Source organism: Nilaparvata lugens, chromosome 6, assembly GCF_014356525.2.
Source record: "Nilaparvata lugens isolate BPH chromosome 6, ASM1435652v1, whole genome shotgun sequence".
Lineage (NCBI taxonomy): Eukaryota > Metazoa > Arthropoda > Insecta > Hemiptera > Delphacidae > Nilaparvata > Nilaparvata lugens.
The window spans coordinates 23,541,277-23,558,195 of NC_052509.1; positions in this window are offsets into that span (position 1 = coordinate 23,541,277).

The following is a 16,919-nucleotide window of genomic DNA, read 5'->3' on the forward strand; positions in this document are numbered from 1 at the left end:
TCAGCTTTAAAACACATAAATATAGTGATACTTGGACGCTGCAGAGGCCACTTTCGCTATGCACGACCAATCTACTGTCTTCTATAACTATGTAGATAATTTTTCCTGAGGTTGACGGTATATTTTGAAGCCGGCAGAGGAAGGCCTGGGAAATGTCAAGATCAGAGCACCTGATTTGTCTCAGAACGACCTCTGTTTGCATAATACCGCCTGCCATCACTTACAGCATTTAGCTGTTTGCACGAAATTTGTTCAACTAATCTGGTTACATATCTCTCACTGGCTTCTTCCTTAAAAGAGTTCATTCAACTCATCATCTAGTTCTAAAACTAACTCAACTTATCTAAGGATAAAACTAACCATGTAGCTATGATACACAATTCAACAAGTTTGAACCTGAGATATGTGATAAAAGTAAAGTACGTGATGATTCACATGAACTTCAAATATTTTCCAATGAAGTTCAATGGATTGATTTAGGGATAGAATCAAAGGATCATAATAATGGGAATAGTGATAGCCTAATTTACTCATGTTGTTTTGAGGAAGATTGGTAAGCAACATTTTTGAAATAAAAAAAAGTGAAGAAATATTTGCATTGAGGTAGTGATTGTGCAAATGTACACAAAATTTGTGGATTTGAGGAGTCAACGATGATCATCATGAATGCTCATCTCCATTAAAAACTACAATATTACAATGAATCATGTACTAGACTACAGCCTACAGGATATGTTATAATTATTATCTTATGAGAGACTCTCATCATTTCCCAAGCCGGAATTATCTGGAAATAAGGGATGGTATAATTCAATATTATCAGAGCGTATTTAAAAGCTCTTGAATAGTTGATTTCTTTTATCACTTGAGAAGCGTTTGATGCCATATAGTACTGATATCCACGTATATCTGGTTCACTATTGTCATAAATCTAAGCAAAAGTAAATTGAAATTCGGAAGTTCATCAAGTTGTCAGATGAGAGTCAGATGAGAATCGGTGCCAGAATACTGGTTTTTGAATGGACCATAAAAATTCCATTCAGGCCTGCCTGTCCGAATTCTCAGCTAGATAGAAAGCAATGCATTATATATGGGCATTACATCACGAAAAGTGAATAAAATTTGTGATCCCGACCTATGTTTCATATGGACACCCCATAAATTCAAAGGAATGGCTGCTGTATGTTGATCGAGGTATCAAAAACCTTTATCTTTGATAAAATAAACAGTAAAATAAGAAAGTTACACAACAAATGCGCTGAAGAAATAAATATTTTGTCTATCAAAACTCAACAAACAGTCTTGTCAGGAACTCAATGCGTTCAACGGTGAAAACAGGTTTAATATCAACTGTATAAATAGACTATAAATATTTTGAGAACACAAGCCTATCAAAATACCGTTTATGAATAAATTTCACAATGTGCTGTAACACTGGACTATTCTTTGTTTGGTATGAAGTTTTTATTTATTGTTATCGAACCTTGAGTCATATGCGCTTGTGTCATACATTGCTACTTCACATTGAGCTTCTAATATTGATTTTATGAGAAGGTTGTGTTGTGGTTTCATCATTTGTATTTCGACTTATTAATGAAATCGTAGGAATATTTTATTGAATAATACAGAATTTTTGCAAAATATCATGTAAATGGTTCTTTTTTTTGTCGTAAAGTCTGAGGGGATCAATAAAGTTGCAGTCTCATTGATTGAACAACGTTACACTGACTAAGAGTGGAAAAAGATAATATGTTTCACATCAATCCGAAAATTACAAGATTGCAGTTAACTACTTAATATACTTGCAGTTTTTCATTGATTACAGAAAAACACTCACTAAGATTATATTAAGCTGATTAATATAGTTGCAGTTTTTTATTGATTGAACAATGTAACACTCACTAATAGTTAGTGGAAAAAATATAATATGTTTCTCATCAATTGGAAAATTACAAGATTGCAGTAAACTTGAACATAATTTGGATAAAGTGCATTATTCGTAAGCGCACTGTAGCGTTCGACACAGAATTATGTGTCACAACTGAAGTACAACTCGACAGAAAAGCTCAATTTTGGTAAACATGATGTAATAAATTGGTAAACATTTCAGAATTATTTTCACCGATCCTAATATTCATTGAAACTGAAATGTATGGAATTTGTTTCGAGATAGCTGTATTAAATAACATTTAAGTTAATATTATTTTATCATCATCAATAATTATATCTCAATCCTTGTATGATATACATCTTTAATTTCGTATTTACTCCAATAACGATATTTGTACTTTAGAGAAATAATTCCGCTTGGAAAAAACACCTAAATGAAGAGAGTTCAGATGAGAGTTGAGTTCGGAAATGGGAAACTCAAATTGAGAGGAGAGTGCTTAACTCTATAGAAGAGAGCTGAACTTGGGAAAGTAAGTTCAACCTGAAAAGGTGAACCAAAATTCAGTTTCCATTCCTAGAACTAGGTTATAGATTGTTATACAACTATACTTGTTTTCGAAGTAGTATTATATACACTACCCGCAAAGATGAAGCATGAGTTTGGAACACATATACAATCATATCATATAAATGATTCCTATTAGATCGCATTCTACTTGAATGTTCATTCCACAAATGTCTTCTGTGATCTCAGCTTGACGGAAGAGAACTCAACTTCAGGAGGGAGAGCTCAACTTGAGAAATTGATAAAAGCTTATATCATGATTCTATCTCATTTTTATAACATATTTTCCAAACTGGAGACCTCTTTGTTAACTATACTACCCTCAAACACTGGTTTACATTGCTTACTATACAGTGAGAGATGATGTAAGGCTCATTGTTTGTTCAGAATCATGGACCTTGTCCTTGTCAGAAGAGAGGCGAGGAATGTCTAACCTTCACCATTGGATTCCCGGTGCCGGCGATCGGCGCTCGTCGCCATCTTATTAGTTACACTTTCTTTCACTTACCTTGGTCTTCTATTCTCTTCTTTATTCTCCTCTCAGTCCTTCTTTCACCATCTTGGTACAGCGATGATAACATGTTGTCAGTCATCATGCTTGTGTTGTCTCAGTGAGATTCACTTTAAAAGCCAGCATTGATTCGATAATAAGGAACCAAGTAATTTATAAGGAAAGCTGACAATTGAAAATGAACCTCACTATCGAGACATTATGCTCAATATGTCTGTAATAGCTTCATGCTCATGCTTATGGTGTCATTACAGTAGGCTACTTGATGGTTGTTGGTGGACCACACAATTACACAATAATTGTAGGAATTAGCTAGTCATTGTCAGGTTTATCCGAGGCAACAAGGTCGATTATCGAATGCACCGCTGCCACCTATATCACCACACGCTACCTACCTCCCGAAGCACCGGGCAAGCTTAGGCATTAGTCTACACTCTTATCCAACCTGTTTGTTCTAGAATATTCCAATGATTTCTCACTTGAAGCAAAAATGAACTATACTCTAAAGTTACCGTGTAGTTTCTCTAAACTTTGTAGCTACAGTTGTTTTTGTTTATTCGTTTATTGGATAATATGTTATTAGAATGAACAATATGTATGAGACTCCCTCTCCATCGCACACTAGTGAGGGATTAGTAAGAATGGGTTTGGGAGAAGTTAGTTGAAGGTTGCAGTTTGGGTTAGGTTTTGGGATCTGTTTTTGCTTTTGAATGGCAATATGCTGGATTTTTTTTTATTTCTAGAATAAAATATAATTATGATAAACTGGATCCACTGGACTTTATGAAGCAGTAGGACTACCGACAATTTTTTTAATGGGGGTAGAAAATGAATTATGATTTTTTTCAAATTGAGGAAGGTGCGTCCGTTGGGGGTGGAGCACACCCAACTACCTGGGATGATTCTTGATCAACTGAAATCTCGAAGTGGATGTCACCCCTGACATTATTTGAAATTTATTGAGTCATAAGCATAAGCTGGTTACAAATGATTATAATATTCAATGACAGTGTGATATTCAGTTATCTTTGAGTTGATAGTTTTCCTACTGTGTGAAATTCAATAACTTTACAACTTCCATGAACTAGAATATCAATTTCTAAAAGATATCTCAAAATCAAATAAGAAGAGCAGCCTTCAAACTAGAAAAGAATATTAATGTGGGAATGATTTATTAATCAATTAAACACCGTTTAATAGCCGTGAGTCTACGATTAAACGCTCTTTCGAGCAAGGAAACACAAACAGCCATCAATTTCGTAATAAGTTATCCAATTATTGACTGCGGGGAGTTAATAGAGTAAAGCTGTGTCTTCTCGCCATTCACATGTAAATATGGAAACTTGCTGCTCAGAGATGGCTTACGAAATAATGAACGGTATCTGAGAAAGGGTATGGACATATACTGGAACGACGTCAAATGCAATACCTGAAACGGTGCGCAGAGTGTTATCCGATAAACAGGAAGTAGTCTCCTCTGACCCCACAGTAACATTCCACGTAAAAAACTTGTCTTCCTTCCTTCCTTTGGACGGTCTGGACGCAACTTATTTGTTCTTCCGCTATCACTTTCTTCCAGGCTCGTTCACGTTTGATCCTCTCATCAATCGCATAATAATCCTCTTTCAATAATCTACATCGCAGCCTCCTTTTTTGAACTTTGCGATTTTTCCGAATTTGGTCGGATATGGTTGGGATGATAACGGTTTATAATGTTGATAAGAAGTGACGTTATACTTCTGTTATTTAATACAGTATATTTACTGTATTATATATCATCGATTTATATCATGATGATTGATTTTCATCATATGAACTGAAACTATCAATTTGCATTTTAATATTCATGAATTTGGAGTCTTAATTCATAAATAACTAGTCTATTTTAAAACCAGAACTTTTTTAGGAAAGATATTAATTCTACTCTACGATTTTAAAGTATGATTGTTATGACTGAAACTTCGATCGTATGGGTGTCGTCTTCCTGCGTAGAAGCCATACTTATTCAATAGCTTGTTCGTAGAGCTATCCTAGCCAAGCACTCTTTGATTGCCTAGCAACCAGTAGTAGGAGTCAATCAATTGAAGCTACTTGAATAGTTCTTGTTTTTGTTTATTGGTTCATCGAAATGACCTTATCTAGGAACGCAGGTTCTCAGGAAATTTATTTAATAACAAAATACACCATGATAAGGGCTTATGAGTTCAGAACTAAATCCGCCAAGGGAAATGTATAATCCACTCTCTTTTTCATGACTGAAAATATTGAATGGAATGTACGGTACAAACTCCCAATCTAGATTGGAGAGAAAATCTAAATTGATAAAACACTATTAAATTGTTGAAGCCTCAATAAATTGTCCATTATTTTGGTTATGTGTGTCATTTATTATTCGTAATACAGTCAATGGTTTTTCGCGGTTAACAATGTGATCAACCCTTGCTTCTTGTTTTCTTACTTACGAGAATACTGTTGTATTAGTGTTATAACATACTGGTTATAAGCTATTTAAATCAAAATACAGGCTTCCTGCCTGTTCAAGCCCTTCTTGCAATAACCTACTCAGCTACCTGTGTTTTGTGGAGTTCCATGTCCAATTCAGTTTTTAGGTTGGAACATAACTGCTGATCGAAGCACACTTTTCCTAAAACTCATATAGGTGGCATAAAATTCACTTAGCCTCGAGCTGTCCAGCAAAAACCGAACGGCATTTCTGAACGTAACATACATCAGTTGCATAATAGTTACAGATGGTATCAGCCGGTTATCCTCTTTTTTACTTCCTCCAAGTCTTTGAGACAAACCGGCTCACATGGCAATTGGCAAAAGTTGATCATATTCGTTGCGCATTCTTTGCAATGGTTCAACTGGTTTTTTCACTTGTACAGACGATATCAATTATTAGACTGTTACTGGAGCGTCTCATTTGACGGAGGAAGTATATCCGAGAAGACACATAAACTCGTTAAAGTGGACATTTTTTATCCTTTCTTGGGCATCGATCAGATGTGATTAGATTCTGAATAGAAGGTGCTCCAGGGCTGGGTGTATTACTCAACTAAGTGACCTTTCCATAGTTCAGAGTGAAACTCTTGACATGAGAGTGATAAGACTAATGGAACTAATAATGGTTAAGCAATCTTAGAGAAATATATATTTGAGAAAAGTGATTTATTTTGCAAGGTATGAATGGAAAATTTCTTGGTTTGGCATTGAATAGTTTGAGACCATGAGATGGTGCCATGATCGATAACCTTTACATTTAAAAAAATAAAGTTGAATTCAATATGGCGGATCCAAGAAGACGAACCAAAATTTTGAAGCGACAAAAATGTAGTTTTTCAATTCGAATAGGATATACATTATCAAATTATTTTTGAAAAAGGAATATCAAGCTGTTTTCATAGTTACCATATTTTTCACAAATCCTGTATGTGAATCCTTAGAGGTTTTAAGGTTACTCTGTTTGGGTAATAAGGTGAGTGCTGGTTTGTGCTTATAACAATAATGAATTATTATTATTGTGCTTAAACTGCCGACGTGGACCACGACAGGGATTGTTGTCGAGTGACATTCATATCGTCCAATTTTGAAATGAGCTACAAATATCTTGAGTTTCTCTTACTATTATTATTGTTTCCTATTCAAGATAATTATTGTCATCAAATTTCGATCTTGAAGATCAAGATTTGGTATTGTGGAACGCTTGAGTGAGATGAACGTTTTCTAAATGAGAAAAACGTCTATCCTTTTATTGGAAGTGATGAAGGGAACTAAGATAACTAAGACATAAAATTCAGGGAATCTCCAACTTTGTAGAGCAAGACGTTCTCAATGGCCTAGGAGTTTCATTCAAGCAATTGACAGGGAGGGGGGAGACCAGCAATTGCACTTCGAGATGGGTTGAGGATACAGACTGCGTCTTTGAAATTCTTGGGGAGGATTCAAGAACAAATCTTATTTTTTGGGAGGGGGGAGAACCCAAGAAACTCAAACACTACCTGCCACCTTTCATGCGAGGATGCCTTATTATACTTATGGAGGACTGATATTTGGAATATTTAGGGAGGGTGCGTCATCAATCTTGGCATTAGAGTAGGTTGATAGACACCATTCGACGACGAAATATTGCATGGAATTGATATAATATCAATAGAATAATTCTAGTATCATATTATTATATTTAACGAGAATCGTAATAGTAGACGATACAACTCTTCTTCTAAAAATTGTCTAATGCTACTGTATAACACTAAGAACTACATCTATGAAATCGCTGGATTATATAACAGTGCCAGTGAATTGTTATCATCATCATCTATATCAACCACAAGACAAGAGAAATAAGCTTTAAAATTTCAAGCTTCACTGTGTAAAATAAGTATGAAATAAGTCGGTCAATTCCATTTGAAACAGCTTGGAAACCCGTTTGACCTCAACGATTTATTTTGTTGATCATAAATGTTTCCCACACAATATATTGTATGGCTTGATGCTCTCCACATTTCTTCTCATTTCACTCTCTCTTGAGAGCACTGAACTTCCGCAATCTTTGTCACGTGGTAAATTAATACCACCAAATATTTTAAAATGAACCAATGAAATATAATAGAACTATAAAATTGGAAAGAAGGTTAGACCTAGTCAAAGGATAAATCAACTCAAATCAAGTATTATTAGCGATTAGGAGTAATAGCATTATCAACAATGATAGGAAAACATGTTTAATTGTGATTTAATAATTATGAGAACCCATTGGTAAGATCAAAAAATTATAAAGCGGCTTACTTATTATTGGCGGATTATAAAAAATAAAATGCATGAACATTGAGGTTAGAGTTATTTGTTTACATTTTGAAAAGAATTAGTCGATCTTGGATAAATCGATAATTATTAGAATCAATACTGAGCGAATCAGCTGATTATTCGATCAACCATATGACAGGTTGAATTATATAAAATTTACTCATAAAGGATATATTATGTATACTAAAGGAAGTCGATGTGTAGAAATACGAACACCCATTATTTCTGTATAAATATTTATTATAATCTAAAAAAGCATGATAAATCAAGAGTATACAAAACTCATATAGAAAAACTAAATGTACTAAAACCTCATGTTAGGATTTATTTATGAAATCAATTTAAGATAAACACTCCATACATTTGTATAAAAATTCTTTTTTATTTAATTTTTTCTATTATAAAGCCAAGGAAGCCCTGATTCCCAAGGCAACCAATTGTATTGAGTCTATTAAATTGAAGGCCAATCAGAGAGTAGCTTACAGAATTATTCGTGGAAGAGGCAAATTTTTCTGAAAACCTCCTTCTTCTGGCTTAAGATCCCGACCTGAGAGGATGCACATGGAGTAAAGGGTTCTTTCTTCTTCTTTTTAAAATTTTAAAACTATTAAGCCAAACCCTTTTTTAATGTAAAGTATTTGTATTGAATGTCAATTATCTGTGAACTCAGTGCTGTCAAAGAGTTCGTAATTTGTAAAGATTCCCATAAAAATATCTTTAATTCGAAAGAAACTTATAAAAATCTGGATCGCGCGTTAGCCCAGCAGTGACGAAAAGGAGCCTACCTAATTAATTATTGGAAATAATTAATTCAGACCACGAGACCGTCAAGAACTTCAATTCAGTGAGTGATAATTCAAACGAGCTCGTTTTTTCTACGTTCAGTGGGGTAATTAATGAAAAAGCGCTATTCAAATTAACTTGAATTAAATTAAAAATCACCACGTGTTGTATAATATCACATAGTTCATAAGAACATTTTATAAATTTATTTAATATATGTAGGAAGCTTACTTCCATGCACAGCCCGAATTCATATTAAAAGCCCTGAGATCTCATGTTTGAATATTAATTTATTAATTATAAATTTGTTAATTAACCAAAGTATATCATATCAAACTTATAGACCGAACAGGTTTTTGTTTGCAGAATTTTGTATTGATTGGAAGTATAAGTATCAGTATTAAATATAATATATTTATGAATTTGAAACTCACTATTGTGAATATTAGCAAAGCCTGTGATAATTATTCAGATTTTTGAAATAGATTATTTAAGTGAATTATAGATATATCGAATATTTTATGCACATCTTTTTTATGGGAATATATTTTGTGTTTTATGTCAGCATACAAACTCATAGAATTTTTTATTATATCCTAACTCATCTCGTGATATACAGTTTGAGCTGTTTTAATACCAACAAATATTTAGCAGCACTTAAAATTATTGAATCAAGTAATATCAATCTTATTCAGAGCACTCAATATTTATCATCCTTTGATGATATTCATCTCATCTACCAGAACAAGTATATTAAGAAATTATATTAATAAGGTTCCAGTTATATCATATAAGGATCCAGAGAACTTCAAGAACTGGCGTTGTAAGTTCTAAGGAATTTCAGAAGGGTATATTGGTGAATACTTGTATTCGCAACGAGCGTTTTAAGAATCAACTGGAAACAACTATAGTTGGTCCTTATTATTCTCTAGTGATACATGGTTACTGATAATCAGTCATCAAATATTCTTTTACTTTCCTTATTGGTATTCTTCAAGAACTTCATAGAAGCAGCGGTAAGAATTATCAATCACCGGTCACTGAACCTTATGGTGATTATTTGTATTTATAAAATTCATGTTTCTACCACTGAGCTAGAGCTGAGGTTTGAACCCAGTAATTTTGCGAGCCGGACGGCCTTAATTTTTTGTCAATTTATTCGCAAAAGAGGGAATTTAGAGACTGCTCTTATGAATATCAGAAACGTCGTATTATCTGTGAAGGATTTACAATCCACAACTTCACATCTTCTATATGGTATTACACAGGAGCAGCTTCAGACATTTATGATTCTTCCCTCTAGAACAAAAACCTTAATTCTGTGAGAAATAGATACAAATAACATTACACGATTAGAGGTCAGAGACGTTAGTTTGGAAAGTTCTATTTTCAAAGTAATATTGAATTATATTACTGTATTTGGATAAAAATATAGTTCAGTACCTATCTCATCTAAACTAGTACTTCATCAATTGAACCTTGAAGATTTTCAGATTTGCAGAAAATCTTGAAGCATAAACGATTTTTATTATGAACGTTTAAACAGTAACATTGAAAGTCACTGTAATACAGAATCACTATCAATTTCAATCAATAAAATACCAACTTAATTGGTTATTATATAATGCATAAAACTCTTGCTACATATTGTGACGGAATGGTTTTATTTGAGCAGAATTTCTGGCTCCAAAAACTATTTGTATTAAAAGTACCTGAATTCAATTAAATTTAGCTATAAGATTGCTCTTTATTCTATAACATTGTATTCATTTTTACTTGGGTTAGTTTATTAGATAATGTGGATTTTGACACTTGCATCACATATGCCATCTAGTCTACATGCTTGCAGCCCATTACTGATAAGGGCAACTCAAACAAAATGGGTTTCAGGTGATTTCAAAGCCTTGATTAAATATTAATTATTTTTATGTCAACGTGGTTGGGTGTTTGTGTATTTTTCTCCCTCCAAGCAACAGTCAGTCGAGCTGTCGAATTAATTTGAATTTATTATTTCAAAAAATTATAATACTAGTAGTTCTGCAAACAGTAGACCTCGCTCATGAATACAACTTTCAATCTACTGTGAAGGGCCAGTACAGTAAGTACAGTATATTGTGAAGATTTAGCCATGTCATCTATTATTTTCTCCATTGAAAGTGCTAGAGACACTATATCCAGGGACACCGGAATTATCAAGGAGTTAGTTACCTTTATATCGTCTCCATATTTACAATATAAACATATTTTACAACTTTTCTAATAATTAATTATAAGAAATCGGTCAACTGACGGAAAAATGGAATATGCAGTAGGCAATTTAGAAGATGGTGAGACGGAAAATCATTCTAAATAAGATGGGTTTGTTGGTGGCAATGACAGGAGGTTGCTAATGATGTTCTTCATGAAAATTGAATTCAATGTTATGGCTTGTTATGCCTATGCAGAATGTTAATGCTCACAAATCGGTTTCCGATCTCATACCAAAAGGAAAACAAAAGACTTGACACTGTACAGCAACACAAGAATGCACAAAAAATGCATACAATACAGTAATTATTATTGTACCTGAAAAACTGAACATTCAGTTGAAAAATAACTAAAATAATAACTGATAGTTATGAATAAAAGAAGTTGGAGATTAAATAAATGTTTATAATGTTAAATATTGTCTACAACAAAAATAGTTGTTGATTTATTATTTGATTAATTTTTATGATGATAAAAATTGTCCACAACTAGAATAGTTGAGTTATCTGTAACATAAACAATAATAGTTATTTATGTATTGATATTAAAGATTTTTTAAAAATAATTCATCCAATTAATTTGATAAATGAATTTAATAATAATAAGAAGATGATTCAATTTAATTATTTTCTATAATGATAATAATAATTTTATAATGATATATTATTAGAATAAGATAAAACAATCAGTATCGTCTGCAAAAAAATTTGGTCGGAACAAGATTTGAACCTGGGTTCCACCAGTGTGAGAAACAACACTCTAACCGACTCGGACACCATGGCCTGGAAAAAATAAATGCGAAAAAGTGGGAACATGAATTGCTGTATCTTCAAAGATACGAAAAAGTAACTTTTGAGATTAGCCAACGGTTTTTTAAATATTACAAAAAAACTGGAGGTCTTACCAAAAATCGTTACACATACGTTTCTGCGCCTTGTTTCAAAGAACTTGCATACCAAATTTTATCCAAATCGGACCATAACTGCGACTGTAACTGCGGTACAAACAAACAAACAAACAGAAAAGCCGATCGAGTTGAATAAGACCTCAGCTTCGCTTCGGTCAATTATACTAAAAACATTGCTCATTCCTCTTCCTTCTTGCATGTGCAGTTTTACTACCTATTTTTATATTTTGTGGCTTCAATACCCTGTTATACATTGCTGATTTGGCATTATTTGGCTATTTAGCCTATTATCAATTTATTGAATGAGCGGAGCGAATTCTATGTTTCAAGTCAATTGGCGTTTGTCTGTTTGTTTGTTTGTACCGCAGTTACAGTCGCAGTTTTGGTCCGATTTGGATACAATTTGGTATACAAGTACTTTGAAACAAGGCGCAGAAACGTATGTATTCAAAATTTTTAAATTCATTTCCGTTTCAAGATGGCGGCCCTTTATTCGGAAATTTTACCCTAAAAATCAACCCAACTTTTCAATACTTTATCAGATCAGGTTTAAATTGGGCTCATTCTTCTCAGCTCTTTAAAGCGGTATTATTTCATGTATCACATGTTGGAAATTTTCTAATTTTTGGCATTTCGATTTTTCTTCCAAGTCCCAATTCAAGTTTCAGACTTTTTATCTTTTAAACCGTGCTTCCGAAATCAAAAGTGTAGAGGACCTTTATTCTTCAGCGCTCCAAGGTGGTCTTATTTCATATATCACATGTTCAAAATTTCAAAAATTTAGAATTCGATAATCCCCCCTCCAAAGTCACAAATTACAAGTTTCAGATTTCTTATCTCTTTAGTTGTGCATCCTAGCTCAAATTTATAGGAAACTTTTATTTTCCAGAGCTCGAAGGCGGTTTTATTTCATACATTACATGTTGAATTTTTTGTAACTCAATTATTTACCCCCCCACCCAAGACCCACATTTCAAGTTTCAGATTTTTTATCTTTTTAACCGTGCATCCTAGCTCAAAAATATAACTTCTATTTCTCAGCATCCACCACCGATCATATTGCATTTATATCATTATACTCTAAATCCAATTTGTATGTGTGTTTGTGTGTGAATAGGCGGGCGTGTGTCAATAGTGATTTTAGTGAGTGTAGCGAATTCTACTGTTCTCTGAACTACTAGTTATAAAGGCTGTGGAAATTCTTCTTCCTGAAGAACTTCCTCACCTGACAGAACCAAAGACTTGCTACTGATAATCTCAAGGAGAAAGAAGACCTTCAGCCAATTCTCCCTATTAAATAAAATATAATTTATGTAGCACAATGTAAAGTTCCTAATTATTTATTATTATTGAATCTTAAACTAAAGTTTCTATTGTTTTGAACGTCCTACTAAGTGTGTATTGCATACAATTCCATATTATGATTTCCACCAACAGCCTCACAGGACCATACGTACGCGTAAGTGAATAATACATTATTAATAAGGCCTGATCAGGCAAAAGTGCCATAATAGTGCGCGAAAAGGCCAAAATCAATAGTACATCACCAAATATCTCGACGATTTATCACAAATCTATTGAAACTTGTAAAGAACGTTCAAAAATAATCACATAAACTCAAATAGTACTTTTCATGCAGAAATTGCTAATAGAATTAATAAGAGAGACTTTATTTCATTATTCCGAATAAATGATCTATTGTATCTTAAATTTGATTCTGTTTGTTTGTATGATATTTTCAAGTGCTAATTTATTAATAAAATTCTAAGTGTCTAAAATCAGTCGTTCTAAATTTCAATTCCTTGCTTATATTATAAGTTATCTTTCAGGCTCTTCAGCTTGCCGATCAAGCTTAATTATAATATATCACCTACAGAAGAACCTGACCTCTCCTATCGCCCTCACAGATCACAGAAAATTCTGGGTTCATGTGAGTGAAGGTAGATGTATTTCTCCTGTGGTAATCCTCTCAATTCAATAAATGCCTACATATTCCGGAGCAAAAAGGAGATGGATCATGACAAAATATAATAGCGGTATCAAATTATAGTAAGATTGAGTCAAATATTATAAAAAAATTTGAACATCTTTGAAGTATCTTTCATATACCATCTTGAACTTTGACATAACTCATGCATTCATTCATCAATGATAAAAGTAACGAGCATTTATTATGAAATCGTTATTTATAAGAGTCCATCCTATATCATCATCATTTTCTATTAAGAGTGAGAAAGATGATACAATATTGGTTATACAGACCTTATCATAGATACTTCACCTGGAAATATATTATACGAGATTGGAAATATTTGAAAAATGGGATTATTGAATATTACAATATCTTCTACTTATTCAGGGGAGCCCACCCGTACCCCAAGCGAATTCCCCCTAAAATTAGAAAACATTTTGCTTCTCATAGCTTGACCTCCATAAACACTTCTGCGTCAATACCCCCTCCTCTATCTGGGGGCACCCCTTTCACACACTTTAAGTAGTTTAAGATGAGACAGATTGAAGTTTATGAGAAAGGATCTATGCATTAATCATTCTAAAATGATTAAACACATCTACTAATTAAATTCATTCTGTTCCAGTCTAGTTCAATTGATATCGAATAATGAATAATAAATTGAGTAATCAAGTTGAAGATAACTTCTTGGTTTGTTGGAGGTGTGGAAAACTTCATAAATAATATCTTCCACGAATGACTCCTATCTCCATCAGCGATTTGAACCATGAAAACGCTTGGCATTACACTTGAAATATGATAAGTGAATGTTCTCTCTGAGTGACGAACGAGTAGTAAAAGGTTTGAGGAGATTGTCTGGTCTCTCTGCTGTAATCACCAGCACTGTAAGTTATCATAGCCATAAGTGGCTTCTCAATTTATATCTTGAAACAAAACAGGTTTGATATAAAAGGCGTGCAGCCTTCATTACAGGCATCCATTAGCCGCAAAATTATAATTTAAACAGAGCCAATCAATTACAGGAAGATGTTTAATCATGTTTTATGAGAGTTGTGGCACGTTATTGTGTTCTTTTTTGTGATTCTCTCTTATTATTCATCTCAGTTATTGTTATTGATTAATGAGTGCAATAAGAGAAGAGCTCTATTCCAAACGGGCCCAAGTCACAAAAGTGTTTTTCTCAGGAAATCGATTTTTGATAGTCATCACTTAAATGTTGGAAAATGTTTATAATCCAATGTATAAAGTGTGTATTTTGAATTCCATACAATAATTTCGCATATTTTGAAGTAATTTCTGTGTAATAGGTTGATTTCCTTGCTTTTTTTCCTAATTCTCTAAGTCCATGGACTTGGTGACATTTTGGAAAGAAGCTTGGACTCGATCTTCTTCATGTCACTAATATGATAAGTTTCTTCAAGTGCTGTATTTGCTGAGTTGAATATATTTTGCCAATTTTTTTGAATGAATTTTCTTGATCACTTGATGCTCTTGGTAATCCCCAGTGTATGTATTCTTGACTTTCACTGTTCTCTTCCCTTGAAAACGTGCTGATCTCGAAGTAAAAATGGTAGTTAGGCTTCAATCTGTAGACAGACCGACAGAAAAAGATGCTCTGCGCATGCGCAAAGGACTAAGGTTGGAATGGAAAGGAACAGCAATGGACTTAGATACACTTTGAAAAAAAACGTGATATTGCGATATTTATTTTGTAGTGACTAAGGATAGTTTTTGAGTAGTTAGTATGCTAGGAATGAAGGTCTATGTATAAGGTTCAATAGTCAGCTGATATCTCTATTTCCACAAAAATGGACTTAGGCCCGTTTGGAATCAAGCTCTTCTAGTGTAATAGAATTGAAATGCTCAGTTTCCAATAACGTCGTCTTCTTGAAATATTTCAGTTATGAGTAATATTTCAGTAAATAGTTCATACTGGTCTACCATAGTTCAAAGGTCGAATAAGCTATGAAAATTCTCATCCATTCTTTAATTGCTATTTCTTCTATGCGTATTCTCAGAAAATAATGTTCATTAAAAATGACATTTTCTTGAACATGCGCATTTCTGTGTATTGTAATAGTGATTGACATTAACAGACCATCGATATTCATAACATTCTCCTTGAAATGGGAGTTGGATAAACTTTGATCAGTTTTTCCATCATCAAACTCGAAGAGCCCTCCAATTATCTTATCTACAAAAAAAACTCTAGTTACAGAGTCTCCTGATCATGTTTTTCTGCTGATGTTTGGCATCTATTCCAACGCAAATTATTCTTCTGGAGCGAATTCATCTCCATACCCTTCTTTATCTTGATCAATACTGAATAGATAATGGAGTTTCCACAATCATGCTATAGCATGGTTTCTCAAATTTTTCACAACACAAGCTATTCCTCCTCAATTTTGCTCTGTAGAATCAAAATTATATTATTTTACAATTTTCGATAATTCCAATTCAATTCGTTCAACTCAATCGATTCTAATTGAATTCAGAACCAATTCGTTCAATTCAATCAATTCTAATTAAATTAATTATATGTATAATTTATATACATATTATATGTATAATTTATATACATATTATATGTATTAATTATATATATTAGATATATTATAATATAGCCATTGTCAACCATAATAGGAGGGGAATCATCTGCTGATGAAATACAAGAAACTATTTAGTCATTTCGAATTTTTGAAAAATCAGAGTATATGGTTGGGGGTTGCAATAAGTATTGTTTGTGATAGTTTCATTATTTGCTCCATGCATTATCAATTCATCGTTCACACCTCTTGCGCACATCCACCACAGAAACACACGGCAGCACCAGTATTTCCTACAAATTCCACTCCACCGCACAGTAATTTACAACTCCTCTTTCACTGTAGTAGCGTCCCGACTGTGAAACAATCTATCACCTGAACTGATTTTCTCACCAAGCTTCTATTTGTTTAAATCGAGGCTTCTGTCATCATTAATAAATGATACCTTAGCATAAGGTCATAATGATTGGCAGGGTTTGGTGCATTGATGCTCTCATTTCATTGATCCTATTTCATGCACAGTTTCATAATTACTTCTCTTCTTTTTTATTAAAAGTCTGATCACAATGTTTTGTAATAGGACCACCTTCATAGTGTATTTCTTATCTATTCCATCTACCCTCTATTGTATTGTATTATGAATTTTAATATTTCATGGTATACTTTCATGATAAGTTTCATTCCACATGGAT